Raw genomic sequence first — 12,767 nt, forward strand, 5'->3', positions numbered from 1 at the left:
CTTGAAATGCCATGAAATGTTCATGAAATATGAACACCCCATATTTCAGCCATACGAACTAAGAAGGGGAGAAGCATCAGAGAACTGAAGGAAGTCTAGGAAGTGATCTTTGCCCTAACGATGCTTATGGTCTTATCGGTGAGACAAAGTTTAAGTAGACTCACATACCTTTTCTGTAGTTATTATTGTCAGTGTTCAGGTAATTTTTTCCATACTAAGCCTCATTGTAAAATTAAAAAGGAATTGTCCAATTTTATGTGCAGTGCTTTTAAATGACAAATGACAGAATTTGCAGGGAGAACTAAATTTTTTTTCAGAATATTTTATTCTATTTTGGATACTATTGTGCACGTTTATCCTCCACCATAACTGAGGTCCTGGGTACATATCTAGTCCCCTAATCATCCTGCGTTAGTGAGGGTTTTGGCATTAATGGCGCCAAAATGGCGGTGTTGTCGTGTGTTGTCTGCTTTATCTAATGTTTATTGTATTGACATACACGATGCTCACCTTGGCTTCTGGCAATTCCCAGATTAGAAAAATACTAACAGAAATGCTGTACTTATTGAAAACTGTCATATAAAAAAAACAACGGAATTGTTCTTTCCAGTTAATTTTTTTCCCCAAAGTTTGAGAATAAGGGGATTAATTTGCATCTCAGAGGAGAAAGCCCTTATTTCCTGGAGAGAGAAGTGTGAGGAGGGCCGCAAATGTCCTTACTCACCAGAGAGCTTGGTTCATGTGGAAACACTTCCATCTGCCACCACTTGAAGATGTGACTGGCAGAAGCTCTTAGATGTTGCCACTCTCAGAAGTGGACAAGAAAGGCCAGAAGAACAAAAGGTAGGATAACAAAAGGGCAAGATCAGGAGGGTTTGTGTCCACCTAGAACTGCTTATGCAGGTTGGCGGGGAGGCATTTCATTGGAATCCTGCTGCCTCTTTCAGTAACCGAACTGACAAGAAAGAGAGCCCTTCCAAAGGATTTGGCACTTCTGGGTTTAGGGAAGCAATCCACAGTGTTCAACTTTTCTCCAGGTGGCTTATGGACTGATGGTGTATGTCCAGGATTTAGAGCAGGAGACAAAGGGTTCCAAGCAGTAATGTCTAGTGTATAAACAACTACACTTGGTCAAACCTGTATACAAGATGTGCAGGAGAGGAGAAAGCAAAGCACAAGCCAAGATTACCTATGAGGGAAGTGATGAAAAGCGTCTCTTAGAAGAAAGATCGAACAATCCTCCATCTATAGAATGGACATAGGGACAACATCCCTCTGTGAAAAAACACCAATAAAATAAAAACCTGGATCTCCTTACGTGATCACTGCTTTTCCTGGATTTTAACCAGCATTTTTCTTGTCCCTCAGGCTTTAAATAGGGAGTTCAGCATGGACCCCCGCACTGGAATAGAAAACTCACCAGTTTGCTGACCCTGGTTCATAGACCCTGGAGAATGTCTGATACAGGAATACTACTAGCCAAAGAAAAGAGAAATGGCATTGATGTGAGAGAGGCAGGTGCCACATGGTTTTGATTTGCCTTGAGCAAACTGGATGAAAATGAAAAGAAATGAAGACTAGGTACTGTGATAGCAATGCCCACTTCAATGAAAACCACCACCTCACTGACATAGGTGCTGGTACAAGGTGTTTAGAGGACGAGGAATCTGTCATATAGATAGTGGTTGATGACATTGACATTGCAGAAGGTTGGCCTAAGCTTCTGTCCTGTGTGGGCAGTGGCTCCAGCAAATCCCATCTCATACATGCACACACACACACACACACACACACACACACACACACACACATATGCTTGCACAAACCCAAACCTCAACACCGAATACATCTGATGAGATGTGGTGCTTTATACAATCATGGATTATAAATAGCTACAAAGCAGTCACAGGCCATTAATGTCAACACATAGTATTTAGGAGATGATAATGAAGAGAAAGAAAGTCAGCTGAGTCACGCACTCAACACAGGAGATGATGTTCTTTGATACAAAAGTCAACATCAACAGCAACAGAAATCCATGAAGCATTTGCTGAAGAGGAAACATAGCATTCGGGTGTAAAGGTAAGAACTTAGGCCAATTAGAGTGATTAGGGCCAGGTTCCCCACCATGGTGACAACTTGTTAACCCAGAAATGGTGAGTTCAGGCCCTAAGAAGTAGTTTCCGCCAGGCATTCCCATATGGGGAGACATGTGCAAAGAAAATGCACCTCCCTTTCAAACTATAAAAGATGGGATGATTCTCATGAGTACCATACACACTAAGTGGTCTGCTAGGGCTGCTGTAACAGAGTACCACAGACTGGGTGGCTTAAACAACAGAAATTAATTTTCTTACCATTCTGGAGGCTAGAAGTCCAAGATCCAGGTGACAGCAGGACTGGTTCCTTCTGAGGGCCTTTCCCCTTGGCTTGTAGATGGCCATCTTCTCCCTGTGTCTTCATACCACCTTCCCTCTGTTGTGTCTGTATCCAAATAGCCTCTTCTTGTAAGGACACCAGTCCTACTAGATTAGGGCCCACCCCAGTGACCTCATTTTAACTTAATTGCCTCTTTAAAGATCCTTTCTCCAAAAAAGTTACATTCTGAGGTACTGGGTGTTAGGACTTCAGCATCTTTTGGGGGAGGGATTCAGCATAGAAGAGTGGAGAAAAGCAAAATGTAGTCCAGTCTCTTCTCTGTTTCTGATTTCCTCCCCCTGTTTCCCTTCGAGACAAATGGCTTCTGATCATTTGGGGATTTGGGACTTACACCTTTGTAGCAGTGAGTAGAGATGGGACCCTGGCTTCTACTTCCATTCCTATGTTTACTCCTCTGCCATTTTTTCCCTGTATTTTGTTTTGTTTTGTTGTTGGTTGGTTGGTTTTTGTTGTTGTTGTTGTGGCAGGTATCCTGCTGGCTCTTCCTTCAAAATACATCTGGCATCCGTCCGTTTCTCACCACCTCCATTGCCTCCACCTGGTCCTAATCTTCATGATCTCTCGCCTGGATTTCTTCATTGGCTCCTTCCTGCTCTGGCTGCTCCCATCCTCAGCCCACTGTGGTTTATTCACCACACTAAAGCCAGATTCAGCCTTCTAAAACGTAAGGCACACTGTATCTCTGCAATGGCTTTCCACCTCACTCACTGTCCTACAAGATTCCACCAACCTCTGGCCTCCACTTCAATTCTTCCGTCTTCACCCCAGGCACCAGCCTCCTTCCTCTGGCAGCCAGAACTTTGTACTTACTGTTCCCTCCGGCTGGAAGGCTCTCCTTCAAGTCTGTTCGAATGCCCTCTTTTTAGCCTCTCCTGAGGCTTCACCTGACCACCCTACTTAAAAATCAGGGTTTCCGGGCTTTTCGGGTGGCGCAGTGGTTGAGAGTCCGCCTGACGATGCAGGGGACGCGGGTTCGTGCCCCGGTCTGGGAGGATCCCACGTGCCGCGGAGCGGGCTGGGCCCGTGAGCCATGGCCGCTGAGCCTGCCGCAAGGGGAGGGGCCACAGCAGTGAGAGGCCCGCATACCACACACACACACACAAAAAACAAAAACAAAAATCAGGGTTTCCCTGGTGGCGCAGTGGTTGAGAGTCCGCCTGCCGATGCAGGGGACACGGGTTCGTGCTCCGATCTGGGAGGATCGGCTGGGCCCGTGAGCCGTGGCTGCTGCGCCTGCGCATGCGGAGCCTGCGCTCCGCAGCGGGAAAGGCTACAGCAGTGAGAGGCCCGCGTACCACAAAAAAAATAAATAAATAAATAAATAAATAAAAAATCACATCCCCCTTCTCCTCCTAATCCCTCTTCCCTCTCTGCTGTTTTCCCCACAGCACTTGTCACCTCCTAACACAGCACGTAATTTACACTTTATGATACCTGTTCCTTTTTGTCTCTCTCACCCTACTAGGCTATAAGCTCCGAGGGAAGGATCTTTCTTTTTCATTTACTGATGATTTCCAAATACCTACAACAATGCCTACAACATAGTAGGCTCTTGGTAAATATCTGTTGAATAAATAACGAATGAATCAATAATAATAAGGTTCCTGCCTCAAAGGGCCCTTGTGAAACTTACAAGAAATAATTAATTTGACTTGCTTTGCAAAGGAAAGGAATTATATAATGAGTACCCACTGGTACTAGATGTTCTGCAAAACAGTTACATGGTTTATCTCGTTTATTCCTCACTATGAATCTCATTCATTCATTCAGTGAGTAACTGTTGTGCACCTACTATGCACTAGGCACCGTTCTAGGCACTGGGGTAAAGCAGTGACAAAACTAGACAAAACCCCCTGTCCTCTGAGAGCTTTCAAGAAGAGACAGACAATACAAATAAAACATAAGGGACTTCCCTGGTGGCGCAGTGGTTAAGAGTCCGCCTGCCAATGCAGGGGACACGGGTTCGATCCCTGGTCTGGGAAGATCCCACATGCCGCGGAGCAACTAAGCCCGTGCGCCAGAACTACTGAGCCTGCGCTCTAGAGCCTGCGTGCCACAACTACTGAAGCTTGTGCGCCTAGAGCCAGTGCTCTGCAATAAGGGAAGCCACCGCAATGAGAAGCCCGCACACCACAACGAAGAGTAGCCCCCGCTCACTGCAACTAGAGAAAGCCCACGCGCAGCAACGAAGACCCAATGCAGCCAAAAATATAAATAAATAAACAAACAAACAAGCAAATAGAATGTAAAGTGTATGTGATTATCCCGCTTTTTTATGACGAGGAAACTGAGGTGCCCAGGGTCATCTGATTAATGAGTGGCAGAGCCAAGATTCAAATGTAAGTTTTCAAGGTTTATGTGCTCTGTGCCTCGTGGATGAAGGCACCCGGGTTTAGGTGGAGTGAAAGCTTGTGGACAAGGTGTGTGGGTCTGGGGTGAGGATGCGGGGTGGGGTCTGGAGGGCTGGCTGAGACTCCCCCCCTTAATTTTTGCTTCCCACTCTATCCCAAGGGCCTCCCCTTCCTCATGATTGAGAGTCAGATGCATTTTACTTACTGCCATGCTGGTGGGATCCAAATCACAGGCATCTCGTGGGTGGTGGGTAAACTCTTCTTCCCAGATGGTGTCACAGGGGACGCTGGGAGGAGCAGTTGAGCTCAGTCACACCTCCCAGGGGATGGAGTCCTGTTGTAGAGGCTGCCATTCGAGGAGGCAAGGACTTCTGGGGGCATACAGAGGGCAGGGCTTTTGGTAGGGGTGGAGGCCCTGGAGTGGGGCAGGGTAGCCCTGGAGGGGGGCAAGGTAGGGAGCTGGGGGTGCCAACCTGGAGAAGAGCCAACTCGGGGTCATGGTGACACCTTCCCGTGGCTGCCCTGGGCTGAGGGCAGGTGTGCCGTGTGCCCCTAAGGCCAAGCTGGGGAGACAGAGCTCCTGTGAGGAGGGCTCTCCCACAGGGACAGGGGTTGCCTAGGAGGGAGTGATCTCTCCATCTCTGGATGTGGGGGGAAGATGCAAATGATGACAGGGTGTTAGGGAGGTACAGAGAGGACCCTTGTTGGCGGGATAAGCCCTTTCAGAGACCCCAGCTTCAGAGAAGGGAGAAGATTCTGACTTCCCTTCAGAAGAGCTCCCAGACCAGATGGAGAGGCTGGTCCTCAAGGCCTAGAGCCCAGCCTGCAAGTCCTTTGGGAGGGCCTCTCTAGCCCCACTCCCCAGCACTCAGCTGTGTCCTCAGACCCAGGGTTTGGGTGTCTTCCTGGCAGCCAGTGAAGGTGGGGGACACCATCTGGGGCCTCTGGAAGGTAAGCAGGAGGTTAAAGGAATACCCATGGCCAGAGGACATCATAGAGCTGTCCTTGGGGACCACTCCTGTCAGAACAAATGAGTGTCAAGTCAGTGCCTTTGAAACCCCAAGCTGGGACACTGGGCCTCAGAGGGGCAGCGCCCTGAGGATGGAGCAGCTGTATCTGCCCCTCAGTCTTGCCCTCACAAAACCAGCAGTCCGACACATGCTCCTCTGAGGGAATAAAATACCCCACAGTGCTGGTGCAGAGTGGATGGATCAGCTAGGGGCTCTAGGGCGCTAGATGGGGAGTCCTTGCAAGCCCACAGGGGCAGGTTGGCTGGAATGGAGATCTGAAACGTCACCTGCTCTCACCCAGGAAGAGGCAGCAACCTCTTGTCAATGCTGATCAGCCCCCACCATCAGGAACACACCTGTAGCCAACAAGGCCGGGCTTACCACTTGCTGCAGCAAAGACTTCCCATCAGGGGATTCCCTGGGGTGTCTCCAAAGGGAGGAGTTAAGGAAGGGGTGCTTATAGGGTTGTGGGGCTGGAGTGAGTCAAAGGATGGTCTCTGGCAGAGATTGGTCAGGATTTGCAAAGCAGGAAGTTGCTGGAAGAGTCAGAGATCTTATGTTGAGAACACAGGAGCCCTCGTGGAGAATTACTATTAAGTCAGTTTGCCTGTGGTTTTCTCTTGGAACATGTGGGTCTAAATACATGGGTGTTTTCAAGTGTGAGCTTAGTCTGAGATGGACGTCACAGCTTGGTCAGGCACTGTTAACTGTTTTGTAAATCAGGTATGTTTTGCAAATTGTGTTCCCAGTTTCAATTCTCAGTCCTACCCCTATCTCACACTCTCCAACAACCTGGCTGCCAGCAGGATCATTTTCTTCTCATCACTCCACGGGAGAAAGTCTGGACCCCAGCCCCCATTCCTGCCTCTGCTGCCAGCTCTGGGCAGCAGGGGGCAGCAGGGCAGCATCCATGAACCCAGGACCCACAGTAGACTAAGCACAGCCTGGCAAGGGAGTTGAGCCAGCACTCAGATTGAAGGGATATGTTTGAAGCTCTGAACTGCCCCTTTTGATTTCCTTTGTTCCCAGGAATTCTGGGGACAGGGGACAAAAGGGTGAGGGAAATGGGAAGTAAGGAGGGAGGGAAACTGAAGGAAAGGGAGGAAGAATGGCGAGGGAGAGAAGGAAAGGGGGTCTACAGAGCTGGCAGCTGGATCCCCTCCCCACTCCCATCTCTTCCTGTCATCCCCAACCCTGTCTACTTCCATCTCCTGGTTTTAGTCTGACTCCATGGCAGCCCCTCCTGGTCCCTCTCTTTCTCCCACAGGCTAGGCACCCACCTGTGGCCCTTCTGTCTCCAGGTATCTATGTGGTACCTGCCGGGACAGCCCCTACCCCTCAGATTTCTCCCTCACACACAGATGTGACCACTGTGTGTGACATAAACACAGACATAAACACACACACACACACACACACACACACACACACACACTACCACAGGCTGGGTGACGACTTTTAATTTCCTCCCCCACATTTTTCAATTGCTTTGGTCACAAAGGCTGGTCTGACAGTTTAATCCCACAGTGAGGTAGGACTTTTCATGTGGCTGCTGATTTGGAATTTGGCTCCAGGACATAAATCTGAGGACACAGAGGGGTGAAATACCCACCTACTAAAGTAACCTGAAAACAATTGGGGTTAGATAACTTCTCTGAGTTTATTACCCAGCTCTCTACCACCCTTCACTCTTTTTTAACAATTATTATTTATTTAGGTGCACCAGGTCTGAGTTGTGGGAGGTGGGCTCCTTAGTTGCAGCTCACTGTCTCCTTAGTTGTGGCAGGTGGGCTCCTTAGTTGTGGCATGCATGTGGGATCATAGTTCCCTGACCAGGGATCGAACCTGGGCCCCCTGCATTGGGAGCACAGAGTCTTATCCACTGGGCCACCAGGGAAGTCCCCCACCCATCACTCTTGCCTCTACAAGCAGAACACCTGACATCTCTGCAGCTGTGAGTTCACAACCTAGTGGGAGGGGGGAGGGGGCCGGACAAGGGCTTTCCCACTCCCAAGCCAGGTGAGGGATGCTCTAGGAAAATCACTCAGGGAGACTGGAGTATATCAGTTAAAGAGTTTCAGCAGGAAAGATGGGTCACACTCAAATTGGTGACTTTGGGATTGTTTAATGAAGAGACTCTTACAAAAGTGTGGTCTGGTGTTTGGGGGATTCCATGCAGAGGGGCACTGATGTCAGGTTGTCAGGATCAGAGAAGCAAGGACAGCAAGAGGGGGCTGTGGCAGTTCTGGGGATGATCCACTGGTCCCTTTCCTCCTCACCTTGCCCCACATCCAGAGGAGAGGGGCACGCAAAGGAGAGGGAGCAGGGTCCTCCCAGCACAGGGGAAGAGGAGGAGGGAGCAGTAAATTAAGTAGGCGACTGGAATTTTAAACTGGACTGAACTTCAGTTGTTATCCAAAAGTGACTCAAAGTTTTGGAGTTTACCAAATATACAGTTATGGATGGAAAAGGGAAGTTAGACATCATCAAGCAGAGAGAGTCGATGGGAGAAAAATAAAACAGTTGCATATTTGTGCCTTACTGCATGCTCACTGTTCAGTAAACTGGAAAAGGAGGTACTATCAGTTCCATTTTACAGATGAAGAAACTGAGTTTGCAATCACAGGGCTAGTGGTGGCTAAACTGGGCCAGAACCCTGATCTTCCTGCCTCAGCTTCCCTGTGTCCCCAGACCTCCTCCTTTCCCTGAAGCTGCTACTTGGTAACTCTGAGTTCAGCACACACTAAAGTCACAGTTGGTACAAACAGAACTGAATCGGGAGCTCCAAGGTCAGAACCCAAGGTACACCCCCTCTCACCCACATCACTCAGGCTTCTCCCCAGGATGTCCACCCCAGGCCTTCCAAGATGAGCTGTCACTCCCAGGAGGTACAGACCAGTGCTGATGGAGGAAACGGAAGAAGCCAGAGAGCCCTGGCCTCGCGTTTATTCTCTATGCTGATCGCTGCATGACCTTGGGTGAGGCACAGCCCTCTCTGGTCTCCAGTCTCTCAATGCAGCCAAATAATCCCTGGGGTCCCTGCCAAGAGGGAAAACTGATTCCAATTGGTCAGGTCTCCCAGGGGGCTCACATGCTGTTTCACAGTGGCTTTTAGGAGTAACAGGCCCAGGAAGTGATGTCAAGTTTGGGAGGTGAGGAGTAGGGCAGGGAGGCCCAGAGGGTAGAAGCAGGGGAGATACTTTGGGGCAGGCGGATGCCTGCTGGACAATGGTTCAGGACAGCCATTGTGCTGGGAGTGGAAAATCCTTTTCTGACTTCATCTCCAAGGGCTGAAAATAGTCTCAGGTGAGCCCCTGGGGGCTGGCTCGGTCTGGCCCATTGTTCCTGGCTGGGACAGGGCTGAGACTGGACACCTGGCTGAGCTGGAGCCAAGAGAGAGGCGAGCCCTACTGAAGAGGCTGGAGTGGCCGGGCAGAGCCAGGGCCCGCTGCATATGGGGAAATTGGAAACTGAGGCCCAGAAAGAAAAAAGTATTCACCATGTCACTTGGTGCATCAGGACAGAGGAGGATGAGTTTGGTTTCTGGAGCTCATTTCCCCCACCCTTCACCCCACACCTCAAGCACATACCCCTGGGGACGGTAAATGCATCCTTCAACCTGCAGCCCAGTGACTCCTGGCCAAGTTCCAGCCTCCACCCCACAGGAGGCAGAAGCATCAGACATTCAACTGGCTCCACTCCAAGGCAATGTGTGGTGCCAGTGGAGTCACTTCACCTTTCTGGTCACTTGATACTAGGGGAGACCCACTGCCCCACTCTAGTCCTCAGAACTGAGGGCTCATGGGGTCTTGGGAGTGCCTGGGGGAGTAGCTGTTAGTTGTGTCTTTGATGAAAAATCTGGGTGGCTGCTGCCCTAAGGTAGGGAGAACTGGAATGTGGGAAGCAAGGTCTTCAGGTTCTATAGAGTGACACAGAGAGGGCAAGCAGTTGGCCTCAGGTCACACAGCAAAAACTGCCCATCCATTGCCTGCTCTGGCCCAGCTCCAGGCCAGTCCTCCAGCCCTGGGTCTCTGACTCTTGGATAAACCAAGGAGAGGCTGCAGCACCCTGTGGTGGGCACCACCAGTCAGGGAGAAATGGCTAAGCCTGCTGCCATGGGTGGGTGGGAGCCCTCAAGCCCATAGGGGCGGGCTCTGGAAGATCAGGGGCATCCTCGTCTTCCTCCTCCTGCCATCACTTCTCCTTACTGCCCTTCCACAGCTCATCGCCTGGACAAGGTTCTGTAAACACACACAAGCTCATGAGCCTGAGAGCCACCCAGTGCCAAGCAGGGCAGCGGGTGGTCCCACACCTCACCCCAGGATGGACCTGCTCTTTCCTCCCACACCCTGGGGAAGCCTCACCCACAGGGGACACTCTATTGCTCACTGGCCGGACACACTGTCCTTTCCTTCAACTCACTTATCCCAATGTGGTTACTTATTAAGTTATGTCAACTCCCTGAGGGCAGGGTCCAGCTCGCTCGCCTCTGTATCCCCTTGGCACAGTGCCTGGTGTGTAAACGCTTATCATGTGCCAGGCCTTGTTCTAAGTGTTTCATGTGTATTCATTCAGGTAAGCCTCCCAATGCCCTACGTGGGAGGTAGTATCTCCTTCTAGAAATGAGAAAATGGAGGTGCTGCAAGATTGATTTGCCCAAGGTGCCACAGCTGGAAGAAGTGGAGACAATCCTCAAACGCAGGTGGTCTGGGCAGAGAACTGGTGCTCTTAACTACATCTTCACTAGACTGCCTCTCTCATCTTGAATCACACAAAGGGTCGCTTACAAACTCTCCTGCCCCGCAGGGGTTGCAAGTGGCATGCAATACTGGAAAGGGAACTAATCTGGGCATCAGATGGACCTGAACTCAATCTTGACTCACCCGTTTACTGCCTGTATAACCTGGAGCAAGTCCTCACCTCTCAGAGCCTGTCCTCTCATCTGCTAAATGGGGGTAATAATGTCTATTTCACACGGTGGTGGTAAAGAATAAATAATAATGGATGTGACAGGGCGCTGCCTGGTGCCTGGGACATGGGTCAGTACCTTAGCTCCCTTCCTCAGGGGCCTGGTTCTAAACAGATCAGCCCAAATCTGCCTTGACAAGGGTGGTGGCAGAGGGGTAGCTTTGGTGTCCTGACCTGGACCAAGATAGGAGTAACTGTGTCTGGAGGGCATGTTGGCCAGGGCCTTTCCTAGCCTTTGGAGGGTAAGAGTGTCCCTCCTGGGACAAATGCCACCTGGGGCAGAGACCCCTATGTGCCAGGGCCCCTGCCCCCATTGCACGGAGCTCAATGAGAAGAGCTGCTGTAGGCCAGTCAGCAGGCATTTACTCCCCCCAGCTGCTTTCCCTGCCCCGCTCCGCCCCAGGTCCCTGGCCTCAGCTCCCCAGCTCCATCAGAGGTGGGAAGAGCTGGGGTGGTGGAGGTGATGGCAGGATTCCCACAAAGGCACTGACTTGCACTAAATGGAGCAGAGCTGCAGGGGCAGCCCGAGCCCCTGGCGCAAGACCAGGCGCCACGCTGACCTGCTGAGTGACCTTGGACAAGGCCCTGCCCCTCTCTGGCCTTGAGTCTGCAGCTGGGCTGGATAATCCCTGGGGTCCCTGTCAGGGGCTGTGACCTTTCACAGCATCCTTCAGGAGTCAACAGCCCCAGGAAGTGATGTCAGGGCGAGGAGGTGGGGAAAGGGCAGCAAGGCCCAGAGAGTAAGAGGAGATATTTTGAGAGCAGGCAGGTCCCTCCACGTCACTGCTGGACAATGGTCTGGGGCTGGGAGTGGAAAATCCTGTTCTTACTTGGGCTGAAAATAGTATATGGCAACAGAGTAAAGAACCTCACCCACCAGGCGGGGGGCCTAGGCACTGAGACAAGGCCAGATGTCCACACCGAAGAGCCAGACGGTTTGACTAGGGTCCGCAGGAGGGGCCCTGGGCCTGTCCCTGGTTCCCTTAGGGTCTTCATTCCCCACCCCCACCAGTGCCTGCCACAGGATTAGATGGTGAGTCAGGCCCTCCTGTCCCCTAGCTCCTGTGTCCTTAGAAATCTGTAGGCAGTTGGTTTAAGGAAGGCGTCCTGGCCCTAGGCCATAGTGTGGTCTCTATGTGCTGTGGGGCTCTCAGTTCTTGGGGTCTCCAGGACAGCTGCTGGAGGGGTAACTGGGCAGGACATGAAAGGAATGGGGACTATAGGGGAACTTGGGCCTGTGGTGGACACAGCCCCATCCCCAACCACAGATAGACACTCGAGAGCCCCCAAAGTCACAACGTATAACTCCCTGCCTCTGAGTCTGAGCAGGGCTGAGGGGGTCAGAGCTCAGCATTAACACTCCTGGCCAGCAGAGTATCTCACCTGGGTAGAGGCACCTTATAAACTGGGATTGGGTTCAGCCTGAGCAGCAGCTGGTAAGAAAGAGATAGGCTCAGGCCTGCAAGAAATGTTCAAGGACAGACTGTAAGAGATCATCACAAAAATGCTCATAAGGACCTGGGCTACATTAACAGGAGTATAGAACCTAGAATGTGGGAGGTGAGCATTTCACACTACTTTGGGCAAGTCACCCACATTGCACAGTGCAGAGGAATCATTTGGGTCATGGCTTACGACAGATCCCTGTCACATGGGGGAGCCCACGTGAGCAACCTCTGGGGGGTGCCGTTTTGAAGAGGCAGAGTGGGAAGGGTGGAGAAGTCATAGGAGGTAGGTGTAGGTGGGGTGGGGAAAGAAGGACCTTCTCTCAGGCAGAGTGGGCCCATCGGGCAAGGGCTCTCCCACAGGGAGAGGGAGAGAGAGAGTCCTTATCCTTGAGGTTCAAAGTGAGGTCTGTCAGTTTTGCCCTATTCCTGCCCAAAGACTAGGGCTGGGCCCTGTCCAGATGAACTCCACACATCTCCAGAGTGGTCCTGGCTAGACCCAGAACCTGTCCCAGGTGACACTCATCTCCCCCACACTAAGCTCTGACCCAGCC

The sequence above is a fragment of the Monodon monoceros genome, unplaced genomic scaffold (assembly GCF_005190385.1).
Source record: "Monodon monoceros isolate NGI ecotype Baffin Bay Population unplaced genomic scaffold, NGI_Narwhal_1 Super_Scaffold_7, whole genome shotgun sequence".
NCBI classification, from domain to species: domain Eukaryota; kingdom Metazoa; phylum Chordata; class Mammalia; order Artiodactyla; family Monodontidae; genus Monodon; species Monodon monoceros.